Here is a 13,503-nt window from a genome sequence, read left to right on the forward strand (position 1 = left end):
ATCCAGGGAGGATGACGCCCGGCCAACGCGGGCACAGCCCGACCAGCGTGGGCACAGCCTGACCAGCGTGGGCACAGCCCGACCAGCGTAGCCACAGCACGACCAACGCGGGCACAGCACGACCAACGCGGGCACAGCACGACCAACGCGGGCACAGCCCGACCAGCGTGGGCACAGCAAGACCAACGGGGGCACAGCCCGACCAGCGTGGGCACAGCCCGACCAGCGTGGGCACAGCCTGACCAGCGTGGGCACAGCCCGACCAGCGTAGCCACAGCACGACCAACGCGGGCACAGCACGACCAACGCGGGCACAGCACGACCAACGCGGGCACAGCCCGACCAGCGTGGGCACAGCAAGACCAACGGGGGCACAGCCCGACCAGCGTGGGCACAGCCTGACCAGCGTGGGCACAGCCCGACCAGCGTGGCCACAGCACGACCAACTCGGGCACAGCACGACCAACGGGGGCACAGCCCGACCAGCGTGGGCACAGCCCGACCAGCGCGGGCACAGCCCGGCCAGCGCAGGGATAGCCCGGGAGCTGCAGGCTCAGAGAGGCCCAGGCACCTCTGAAGTCTAGTCCATGGCCCGGCGTCGGCTGGAAGCGCACTGGACCCAGATGGAGGAGCTGGCAAAGCGTCCAGATCCCACGGCTGGAGCGGCCAGACTGGATGCCAAGGCAAAGCGGAGCAGACCCAAACCAGAGCCATCTGCCCGAAGCCATCCCAGGCCATCCCAGGCTGCCGCGGAAGTGCCCAACCAGGGGACATGATCTTGGAGGAGGGCCACCTCTGGAGCAGATTGTCCCTCAGGCCACTGCTCTCTTGAAACCAAGGCAAGAACCAGGCACAGGGACAAATGACCTGCCTGGGCAGAGGGCTGCCACTGAGAGGCAGAGCAGCCAGAGAAGCTTTGAGTCTGCAGAGGCTGGTGACCAAGACCTTGAGATGCCAGGGCGGGGTCCCAGCGGGAGGGGAGGGAACCCAGTGGGGCCCTGGCCTCAGTCCTCAGCACCACTGAAAACCAAAAAAGGAAAATAAAGGCCAAGTTCTTTTAAAGAACACTATGCATTAAAGAAAAAGGAAGGACCAAGAACTGAGCTGTCCCTGTTTCTTAAATGTTTGCAGAATTAAAAAAAATTCTTCAATATTTTTCTTTTCAAATAAGTTTTACCTTTTACTCGTTCTTTTTAATCATAAGTGACAGTGGCGTGTATTTTTTAATATTTATTTTTTAATTGTAGTTGGACACGATACCTTTATTTTACTTATCATTTTTATGTGGTGCTGAGGATGGAGGCGAGCGCCCTACCGCTGAGCCCCCGCCCCCGCCCAGCACCGTGGATTTTCACGTCTCATCCATACACCGAGTATGACCGTCCATTCTTGTGGTCACACACCAACACCGGAAAGTGACGTCCAGTTCATTCTACTGTCTTTCCCTCTCCCATCTCCCTCCCTTCTCTCCAGTCCCCCTGTCCAATCTGGTGAACCCCCACTCCTCCCTGCCCCCAGGTTTGCAGAATTCTGAAGACGCGTGGGATAAAAGGCGAGGAGACCAGCAGCACCTCTGAGGAGCAGAGAGGAGATCTGGGTCCTAGAGCAATGGAAACTGGGTGGTGGGGGGAGGGAGAGACCTCGACTTCCTGTTGGATGTGATGGTGCACACCTCTAGCCAACAGCTCTGCAGGAGGCTGAGGCGGGAGGACTGCAGATTCAAGGCCAGCCTGGGCAACTTAGCAAGACCCTGTCTCAAAATAAAAATAAAAAGGGCTGGGGATGTAGCTCAGGCCTATGCTAGGTAAAGTGTCCCTGAGTTCAATTCCCAGTGCCAAATAATAATGATAATGATAATAATAATAGCATTTATTTATTTATTTGTTTGTTTGTTTATTATATGCAGTGCTGAGGATGGAACCCAGTGCCTCACACATGCTAGGCAAGCACTCTACCACTGAGCCACAACCCCAGCCCCATTAAACTTAAAATTATGGAAGTTGTATGCATTAGCAAAGCCTTTGCCTACCCAAACAATGACAACAAAAATCACAAACCCCAATCTCAGAGGCTTAAACTTTCTTTTTCATTTTCTCTTTTTTTTTCTTTTCGCCTCACTTAACAAGAGTTGTGGAAGTGGGCAGTGGTGTGAGAGCCAACTACTTGAGGTTCTCTTGGCCTTTCTGAATGCTTAATACCTCATGGTTACAAAATGGCAGCCCAGTTCAGCCACCACATCCTTAGTCTTCCTACAGGATGAAGGGGGAGAGACAGCACTTGCGCTGGGAAGATAATCTTCTTAGAAGCCTCACAGAAGACTTCTACCTATGTCAGCTGGCCACATCACCTCCCCAGTTAGAAGATCGAGAAAGAAGAGAGAATTAGAAATGGGTGTTGAGCAAGCTGATCAACAGTATCCACCACAGAGGGTGAATATAAAGCTGGACATCTGGGAGTATTGGCCCCCCGGGGAGCAAGAAGCAAGAAGGTCCCAGCTGCAGAGGACTGACTGGTGTTTTAAATCATGCCACACAGGACTGAGTGACTTTAAACAATGTACATGTTTGACTTAGATAAGAATGAAAATTAAATTTCATAAAAGAACACGTACATTATGTCCTAGGGAAAAAATGACCAAACATTAACGTCTTAGTCAATGTACTGAACTTTTTTAAAAAAATTATGTGTACATCCAGGCGAAAAGAGAAAGTCATCCATAAAAGAATTTTCCACAGCAGCATTCAGTGTTGGACTGGGCTTACCCTGTCCTCAGGGAGAGAGAGCGGGACCCAGAGTTTTATTTGTTTATTTCTTTCTTTTGGGTACTAGGGATGGAACCCAGCAGTGCTTTACCACTGAGCAGCATCCCCGGCCCTTTTCAGTTTTGATTCTGAGGCAGGGTTCCGCTAAGTTGCTGAGGCTGACCTTGACCTTGGGAACCTCCTGCCTCAGCCTCCCAGGTTACTGGGATTATAGGCACAAGCTACTGTGCTTGGTTGACCCCAAAGTTTTATAACTACCCTGGTTTCCCAGGCTTGTCTGCAGACAAGGATTTCCAAGGACGCTGGAATGCAGGGAGGATGGCACCGGGGACCTTTCTCGAAGGCACAACTAGAGGATGAGCTTCAACAACCAAGACACAGATGGCGAACCTGTGTCCATGGAGGACTCTCGCGGAAAGAACGGTGGAAGCCACAGGTGAGAATGTAAGCGCTCTAACTGGGCCCAGGGGAGAAGAGGGGGCCACTCCCGCGTGGCCAGGCCAGAGCAGGAGTTCTGGGCCCGCAGCCAGCCATCTGGGCCTTCCCATCCCCCTGCCCTGCGCGAGGGCTTCCATCACGGGGATTCTGTTCTTCTCCAGCTCGTGCACTGGGAATGGGGGGGGGGGGTGAGCAGGAAGAGCAAAAATGGAAAGTGACACAATCCATGGCGCTGATTTAGTTGGGATCGAATCGTGAACACACCTTCCTTCCAGATGCCAGGAGACTTACGTACAGATGACAGGAAGGCTCAGAAGTGCTCCTACAGGACAGGACGAGGGACAGGTGACGTTCTCTGAGCAGGAAACTACCACCAGACAGAGGGTCGTTTGTCAGGGCTGCTGTGACCAAGTGCCACCCAGTGGCTTCACATCCAGACGTATGTCCTCCGTTCTGGAGGCTACGTCTAAGATGTGCCCATCAGCAGGGTCTGTGTCTCCCGAGGTCCCCTCCTGGGCTCCTGCATACTGTGTCCTCCATGGTCCCCCTCTCTGTGTGTCTGTGTCCTGATCTCTTCTTGCAGAAGGTCAGTGGCACTGGAGTGGGACCTGCCCATGTGACCTCATTTACTTTTATTTTTCTTTTCTTTTTTTTTTTAAATTAAAGGCAAACAGCTTTATTAGAGCTAATGGAGGAACTTTCATTGTGACATCAAGACTAACTCACTACCCAGATGTTATTCTGCTAGATTTATGAACCTAATAACATAGCTCCAAAATATAAGCTTTAAGTGACAACCCAGATGGGAAAACAACCTATCTACAAGCTCAGGGGTGTATTCATTTTCTACCGCTGCCGTATTAGTAGCTTAAAATAACTCACTTATTTATTGATTTGTTTGTTGGGTTTCTTGTTTGTTTGATACAAGGGATTGAACCCAGGGACACTTATACCTCTGAGCTACACCTCCAGCCTTTTTTATTTCAAGACAGGGTCTTGCTAAGTTGCTTAGGGTCTCACTAAGTTGCTGAGGCAGACCTCCAACTGGCAATCCTCCTGCCTCAGCCTCCCGAGTTGCTGGGATTACAGGTGTGTACCACCAGGCCTGGCTGATTTTTTTTTTTGGGGGGGGGTGGAATACCAGGGATTGAACCCAGGGATACTTGGCTGTTGAGATTCACTGGGTTCAAAGGAGCTGGCTGAAGCAATAACTGAGAAAACGGTGAAGAAACCACACAACACATGAACATGAGTTTCTAAGGTCGAGGGAGGGACTGCTCAATGACCCCAAGGGTCAGCTTCATGCTTGACAGTGCTGGGAAAGACAGCGCATGCGCCCGGATCCTTTTTATTTTATAAGGGACACACACAAGGGAGGCTCCACGGAATGTTCTTCACCCAATAAGGCAGGGAATAGGGTTTCGAAGGTGGAGTCTTGGTTCCTGATGTCTTGTGGTCAGCAGATTGATTGACATCTGGCAAGTCACACCCATCTCAGGTGTCCTGTGGGATCACAGGCAGAGCGAGAGGAGAGGCATATTTGAGTGGCACAGCCCAATCAGCACACAAGGCCAGACCAGTCCCCTCCTACGCTCAAATGCGCATAGCTCACACCCACAGCCATGGATGGCTCCAGACACTCTGCCACCCAGCCACATCCCAGCCCTATTTTGTGTTTATTAGAGACAGGGCCTCATTGAGTTGCTTGGTGCCTCATTGTTGCTGAGGCTGGCTTTGAACTCGGATCCTCCTGCCTGAGCCTCTGAAGCACTGGGATTACAGGCGTGGCCACCGCGCCCCGGCCCCGCCCCGCTGATTTGTTCCTCAAGTAACTGTGAAGCTAGGGCAGCCCAGAAGATGCTTCTCAAACAGCTGTCCCAGGCAGGACGCCTGGCCCCTCTCTCCAGCCCGGCCGAGGCTGTAGCAGGGGTTCACTGGATATCTGACTGTGTCCCTTGTGGCTTTGAAAGGTCCCTGTGTTTTCTGTCTCCTAACCTTCTCTTCCCTGCTCTTCCTGCCCCTGACCTTCTCCTTCCTGATCTCACCTCCCTGATCGCAGTTTCTCTGAATCTCCTCTATAAAAGCCCCCTGTTCCTGCTGATGGGCAGAATCATAGCCTTTTAAAATTTTTTTAGTTGTAGATGAACACAATCTTTATTTTTATTTATTATTTTTTATGTGGTGCTGAGGGTTGAACCCAGGGCCTCATGCGTGGGAGGCAAGCGCTCTGCCACTGAGCTACAACCCAGCCCCAGAATCATAGTATGCGACAGGAGTCCTCTGTGCTTCTCCTTTACTAACAAAGCAATAAACCTACTGTTATGCTCGAATTCGGGACCCCCAAAAGACCACCAGAGACCAAGATCGATGTAAGCAGCAAAGAGGTGTTTATTGCTAGCTAGCTCGGTCCTGCGTGCACACACAGCAACTGGTGACGCTGAGAGGCCCTGAGCCCAGGGTTTGCAGCAGTTTTATACACTCTTTGGGGAAGGCAGGGACCCCCACATACATCATAGCATCTCCTAGCAAATCATCACACACCGCGGGAAAATCAAATAACAACTCTAAAACATGATTAGCACATTCACTGGTGGGAACAAGTTGGATAGGGGTGATTGGTTACTACAAGAGGGGGATTCATTTGAACTGACTGGTTTAAGCCAAGGGGGGTGTACGTGCTGAACTACATGGTTTCCCAACACCATAAACTCCTGGGAGGGTCATCTGGCATCCCAGGTATTTCCCTGTCTCATGCTGATTGGTGGCTCTAGGGGATTGCTATGGGTCCTCACCTAGGCAGACTGAGTCAGGGACACCTGAGGCAGCAGATCTCTCCTGTTATTTGTAGATAAACAACTTAGAAGGGTGGGAATGTGCCTAGGAGTGCTCTGTGGGTCTTTCCAAGGACAAGGGTCATGTCCCTTCCTTGAACAGGCTTTGCTCTGAGGTAGAGGCTGGTTTTTCACTACTTTTTCCTTTTTCTCAAAACTGTGTCCTTGTTATTGGAGGGGCATGGGGACAAGGACAATCTTCTGGCAACAGATCCTCTATTCGGGTCCCCCAGGCTGAGACCCCGATGTCGGGGTCTTGTGCATCTCTGGCTTGGGATGCTCTTCCAAGCTTGCTGATTATTGGGAAAACTCGATTCTTTGAAGTTGCAGGGTGGAAGCCTGCGGTTCCTAGAGGTCACCTGCCATCCCCTCTGCACCACAGGCTAGTTTGCTTAGTCACAGGAGAGACACCCACGTTTTGAATCTCTCGTCCTGGGTCACCTCTTTAAAGGCAAATTCAGTTCCATGCGGAGGCACTGGAAGGCACACCTCCATCACAGGAGTTTTGGAAGGGCACAATTCAGATCACAAGAGAGTGACATAGAGCCAGGTGTGGGGGTGGTGCGTGTCTGTAATCGCAGCGACTGGGGAGACAGAGACAGGAGAACCCCAAGTTCTAGACTAGCCTCAGCAATTCAGCAAGACTCTGTCAAAATAAAAAATATTAAAAAGGTCTGGGGATGGAGCTCAGTGGTAAAGCACCCTGGGTTCAACCCCTAGTACTGGGGGGAAAGAGTGAAATAGAGGCTGGGGGTGCAACTCAGTTGTAGAGCACTTGTCGAGCAGGTGTGCAGCCCTGGATGCAATCTCTTTAGTCTGTTTAAAAAACGGGAGGGGGGGGGAGCCTGTGCAGTAGCCAACTGTAATCCCAGCAACTCGGGAGGCCAAGGCAGGAGGATTACAAGTTGGAGGCCAGCTAGTAACTTATTTAGCAAAGTCCTAAGCAATTTAATGAGACCCTGTCTCCAAGTAAAAAATAAAAAGGGGGCTAGGGGCAGGGCTGGGGTTATAGCTCAGTTGGTAGAGTGCTTGCCTTGCATGCACAAGGCCCTAAGTTCAATCCCCAGCACCACCAAAAAAAAAAAAAAAGGCAGAGGCTGGGAATGTGGCTGGGTGGTTAGGCGCCCTCTACCCTACCCCCCAACACACACATACAGCATTGGGTGGAGTTCACCTGTGAACCCGTCTGGGCTTGGTGCTTTCTGTCTTAGAAATCCCTGGGGATGTGTGTTCTACAATCTTGATTAAATCTCCAGCTGCTTTTGTGACTGCAGAGTCCCAGGGCTGTGACCTTCAGAGTTTCTGCCCCCCCCTTTCCCCTCCCCTTCTTGGAGACAGGAAGGCTGGAGGGGGCTGGAGCTGGCCGTCTCCCCTCCCCAGGCCAGACAAGGCTTTTGTAAAGTGCTCTCCCTCAAGGCCTGCCCTTTGTTACAGGGGCCAGGACAGGACACTCCAAACATTTCAGAATGCTGGCCTTTCCTTCCCCCTGTCCACGGCTCAAAGGTTTCTTTACAGTGAGAATGGGGGGCGGGGTCTTGAGGTCAGGTGCACAGGAGTGGGGGCCTGGGCCTTTAACCCTTCAGCATCCGCAAGTGCAGGTCAAGCGCCCCCCTCTCTGTCCCCTTTCTTGGCCAGGGGTCTTTCCTGCGGCCTCCGTCACTAGATGGTCTGGGAAGACTTGTTTCTCCGTGTGTTGGGTCTTTTCCTGGTTAGGAGGAGGCTGACGACTTCCCCGCTCCTGCATTGCAGCCTGGAGTTTTCAAGAGAGCCCCCCCCCCAACGGGGTTCACACCTGACAACTGCCCTGGTGCCCTAGGCTCTGTCCCTGTGTCCCTTACTATAAACCGATGACCTGCACTAGTGTGACGCCAGCCAGGTCTGACCTGAGAATTCCAGCCCCCGTGTGGCCTGCTTTGGGCCTCCACCTGCATGTCCCGTAAGTGCCTCAACAAACCCAAGTGTCCAACTGGAACACCTCGCGCCCCCTTCATTTAACTCACTGCCCAGCCCAGGCCCCTCTCTCCGGTGCCAGCCTCCAAGTGTCCAGGCCAGAATCTTCTGCTCCCTTCCAGACGCTTCCTCTCCCTGCCCTTAGCAATAGCCCCACCCAGTTTTTTGGAGCCTGAGCTGAGAGTCCACCCACAGCCACCCTGCTTCTTCCTCCCAGGTCCCTCAGCCACCCCCAGCCCGGGGCTCCCTTGCTCACCGGCTCGCAGACCTCCACCTCCCAGCCAGGCCAGGCGGCCTCTGCTCCGTCTTCTGCTGCCCCGAAGCGGCGGGCTCCCTTTCTAGCACAGACCTCTGCTCACTCCTGTGGGGCTCAGGCAGCCAGAACACCTTCCAGGTGAAGGCCCACCTGTCCACAGACGTCCCCCCGGGCAGGCCCAGCTGAGATCCATCTCCCCAGAGCCTGCCCTGGTCTCCCAGGCCAGTAAGATGCACAGAAGCTGGACTCACCCGGAAGAAGCATTTGCTGACCTCTGGGGTGTAATGTTCCCACCGTGGCCAGCTTCGTGCCACTAACACCACGTCACCACGCATGAGTTGCAAGAGGCGCAGGCCCGGCTCTTGTGGCACCTAACGGACAGATGGCCCAGCCTCCTGGGCTCAGCCTGTGTCTCTGCACCTTGTGTTCATCTGCACCATCATGGACTGAGGGGTTGGTTTGTCTTGTACCAGGGATTGAACTCAGGGGCGCTCGACTACTGAGCCCCATCCCCAGCCCTGTATAGCATTTTATTTAGAAACAGGGTCTCACTGAGTTACTAAGCACCTCGCTTTTGCTGCGGCTGGCTCTGAACTCCGGATCCTCCTGCCTCAGCCTCTGGAGCCACCAACCCTGGCTCCACAGCAGATTTGCTAGTGAATCTTGGTTGTCAATTGATTGGATGGAGACACCGAGGAAATTGGTAAAACACACTCTGGGTGTGTTATGAGGGTGTTTCCAGAGAACTTTGGCATCTGGGACAGTCACCTGGGCGGGGAGACCTGCCCTGAATGTGGTCAGCACCAGGCAATAGGTGTGGGGTGGGGGCCCAGGAAGCCACCAGCCATGCAGGTTGTGATCTTTTTGAGTGGGTGGGTCTTTGGCTGCGTGCGGCCTTTGCCGTAGGACTGCCGGTCAGACGCCAGCTCCTTCAGCCCTGCCAAGTGGACTGCCCAGGCCACTCTCCAGGGGCTCCCAGCCTTTCCGCCTCCAGCTGGGGCTGCAGCATCAATCCCTCTTGTTCTGAGGCTTCCAGGCTCTTGGACTGAGCAACTATTCCCTGGCTCTCCAGCCTGCAGATGGCCGTTGGGGGACCTCCCAGCCTCTGAAGGCATGAGTCATGGCAATCAATCCTCTTATAATTATGTCATGCTCCTGTGCCAGAGAACACTGGCCACTTCAACAGGGAATGTGAATGAAGTCAAAACCAACTCTGACCGCCCAAGGAAGGAGCCAGGGGAGGAAGGAGTGCCTCTAAGCCACCCTGTGCCCTCCTGCCTGCCCGGCCCTAGTGACCCACCCTTCAAGAGACTCAAATAGCCAGCAAGGTGGCCCCTGCCTGTCATTCCAGCAGCTTGGGAGGCTGAGATAGGAGAATCTCGAGTTCAAAACCAGCCTCAGCAACCGTGAGGTGCTAAGCACCTCCGTGAGACCCTGTCTCTAAATAAAATCCAAAACAGGGCTGGGGGTGTGGCTCAGTGGTCGAGTGCCCCTGAGTTCAATCCCTGGTACCAAAAAAAAAAAAAAAGGCACCCTCCATTTATGTGAGAATTACTTGGATATGAAAACTGTCTTACTGAGAAGTTAGGGGTCAGAGCAGGAGGCCAGGGTGGTCTAGGGCAGAGGACCAGCAGGCGGGGCAGGCTGGAAAGATTGCGTCCTCCTGGTTGGGATGAATCTGGGGTCCTTCACCTCCTTGATGGACTTCTGATGGACTTCCCTGTCCTCCTGTGTCTTCCAAGTTGACCCGAGGCCTCTGGTTGGATGTGGGACCCTTGGTCCGTGGCTGGAAACAGAGCTCGTCCCTTCTGGGGTAACACGTGGCTAGTTACTCATTTTTTTAACCTTCTCTTGAATTCTTGTCCTTCACAATCGGGGGTGACCATGCTCACACTGAGAGGCGCCTCTTCCTCTGGCCATCATGTGGCCAGCGGTGCCGTGAGCCTGCGCTGCTGTTCTGTGGTCCAGTTTCTGCTTCGAGTTCCAGCCACCAGCCCTGTCCATTCTCTTGGTTTACACAGAGAAAGCAAAACATCTGTTTGTTCCCCATCATAAAAAAAGAACGCACAGACCAACATGTCCTAGTCTGTTAAGCTCAATAAAAATTCAAATGTTTATCTCTTTGTATTACAACATTTTTAATGCTTCACATTAATTTCCCTTTATCATTAGAGATACAGCTTTTCACAGAATTAGTTCATTCCAATGAAAAGGAATTACTGTAATTAATCTTTTCTTTTGCAATGTTGGGGATCAACCCCAGGGCCTCCCACATGCTAGGCAAATGCTCTACCACTGAGCTACATCCCCAGCCCCCTATCTACTGTTTTAAACAAAACTCCTGTCCTTTTAAATGTTTACCATCGCAGGGCCTGGTGGCACACACCTGGAATCCAGCGACACAGGAGGCTAAGGCAGGAGGATTGCAAATTCAAGGCCAGCCTCAGCAACTTAGCAAGACCCTCAGCAAATGAATGAGACCCTATCTCAAAATAAGAAACATAAAATATCCTTTGGGGAAGGGAAGGGAAGGGAACCGAAGACAGAGGCTAGAGAGGGAGTCCCCTGCCCTGCCAACTGAGGTAAGGATGTTGCAATCTGCCTTCTGACCCCTGCTCAAGAGCCTAGGAAATACCCAGTGGAGATAGCCTGAATTTGATGGAAAGACACTTTTTTTTTTTTTTTTTTTTTTTTGGTCTGTTTGTTTTCAGACGAACCCAGGGCCTTACAATGTAAGGCAAGCGCTCTGCCCCTGGCAAGTGACCTCTCTGAGCTGCATCCAAGTGACTTCTGCCCATGTCAACGGTCAGGAGTTTCTTTCTCATGTGGGTCTTAAATCTGCTTTTGGAACTCAGATTCTGCAGAGAACGTGGCTCCCCCAGGACAGCCCCGAGATGCGAGTGTTGAGGGCCTAGCTGTGGGCCTTCAGGGGAGGCCATGCCTACCTCCCGAGCCTGGGGTGCTCCTGGGTTGGAGGTGCCCCCGGAAAGGGCTTGGCAGGTACGAGTATTGCCCGCTCCGGGTCACCGCCAGTACTTCCTCCATCCTTCACTGTGGGTGGACCGAGCACAGATGGCCCTGTGCTTTCCTGGCTCTGGTTTACCAACCAGGGAGGCACAGAGGGTTAGGGAATGTAAGCGTTCGCCCACCCACCACGCCACGGAGACAGACCACTTGAGCCCACGCAGACTCTCCTTCTTTCATGATGGACTCAGGGCCATTCTGAGATCCAGCCCTGAGGTTCACCTTCCCTTCCTCTCAAAGTCCTCCTGGGGACCAAGGGGACCTGCGTGGGCACTGGGATGGCAGCCGATGGGGCACATGGGGCAGTGGGCAGAAAGGGTGTTCAGGGTGTGAGGAGAGTCCAGGGCAGCCTGGGCCAGGCCGTGACCTGGGCAGCAGTTTACAGATGGGCACAGGAAGGCCGGAGCAAGGCAGCCCAGAGGTTCCCCTCCACCCTCCCTGCTCCCCAACTGTGAGGCCAGCTCAAACGGGAAGGGATCTGGCCCTAGGCTGTTGGGACCTTGGGGTCAAACTTCAATTCTGGCCTCTCACCTTTTACTTGCTCTCTGACTCTGGGCAGTTCCCCTCCTGGCTCCGGCTGTCAGGCTATAAAGTGGGAGTGCCCAGAGAGGAGAGGGCGGTGGGAAGGACTGGCTGCTGGGAGGTCGCTTGCCTGGGCATGACTCGGAGGCTCCAGAGGCCACTCCTTCCTAGGGCTCTTGCTCCTCACTGCTTGTGCCCAGGGCAGGTCTCTGCTGGGTGCTGGCTGGCCTGGATCTCCAAGGGAGGAGGCCTGCACCTGACACCTGGAGGCTGGTGAGCTTTGTACCGGGGTTTCACTTCCTGTGGCTCTTTCTTCTTAGTGACTACGGGGTTCCTTTTCAGGTAACAGGACACCGTTTCCTTTGAAAATAATTATTGGAGTAAAAAAGCCAATGTAAAGAAAAATCATTGAGGGGCTGGGCGGTGGCTCAGCGGCACAGCGCTAGCCTAGGTTCGATCCTCAGCACCACATAAAAATAAGTAAATAAAACCAAGGCATGCCGATCATCTACACCTAAAAAACGATATTAAAAAAAGAAAAATCATGAAGGACTTTACATGTGGCTGGGGATCTCCCACAGCAGTAGAGCACATGCCTAGCGTGAGTGAGGGCTTGGGTTCCATCCCAGGAGACAGAGAGAGAGAGATCTTCTTAGAAGAGATAAAAGGGTCCAAGATCGTTTATTCTGTTTGCAGAGTTAACTGCCCTGGCATCACACTGTTCCAGGAATAGTCATGAAGAAGACAAGGGCACCCTGTGCCCTAACAGCTCATGTTCTAGGGCAGGGGACCGGCAGGACAAAAGAGTGCGTAAGAGACACGGAAAGCGTGTTCAGTTTGCAAGAGGAAAACACGTGGAGATTGTCAGCAGTAGGTGATGTCTTTGTCCTCTCCAGCTACTGTAACAAGATAACACAGATTGGGTGGCTTAGAAATAACAGAGATTCATCCTCCACAGTTCTGGAAGCTTAGAAGTCTAAGGTCAACACATGGGAGATCCAGTCTGGGGAGGGCCTGCTGTCTCATAGATGGCATCTAGCTGTGTCCTCACAGAATGGAGGAGGAAGGGATCTCGGGCTTATTTATTTATTTTTAGTACCAGGGGCACTCTATCTTTACATCCCCAGCCCATTAAAAATTTTTATTTTGAGACAGAGTCTCGCTAAATTGCCCAGACTGGCCTTGAACTTGTGATCCTCCTGCCTCATCCGTCCAAGTGGAGTCTCTGGGGTTGCAGGCGAGTGCCACCGTGGCAGATCTCTTTTATAAGGGCTGTAATCCCATTCCTCAGGCCCCGTCCCCAACCACCTCCCAGTACTGCCATATGAATTCAGTGGGTGTGTGGGTGGTGGTAGGGGACAGTCATTCAGACAAGAGCAGATAGTCTTCAAAGCCACAGGACTGGTGACACTATCTGGGTAAAGAGCTCTATGGGGACAGAAGATCAAGAGCAGAGCATGGGCCCTCACAGCCTTTAGAGGTTGGGAGGGGAGCCAGCCACGAGGATGGGGAGGTGACCAGGAAGGATGAAGAAGTACTGGGCAGGTGAGGTGTCCAGGAAGCCAAGAGGAAGGAGCCCTAAAAGGAGGGAGTAGGCTGTGACAAACACGTCTGGAGGGCCCAGCAGGAAAAGGCCTGAGGCTCAGGCATTGGGTTCTTAACACAAACAACTGGGTAAAAGAATGCAGTTGAGGGCTGTGCCCTGGGTTCAATCCTTAGT

Source organism: Urocitellus parryii, chromosome 5 (assembly GCF_045843805.1).
Source record: "Urocitellus parryii isolate mUroPar1 chromosome 5, mUroPar1.hap1, whole genome shotgun sequence".
In the NCBI taxonomy this organism is placed as follows: Eukaryota; Metazoa; Chordata; class Mammalia; order Rodentia; family Sciuridae; genus Urocitellus; species Urocitellus parryii.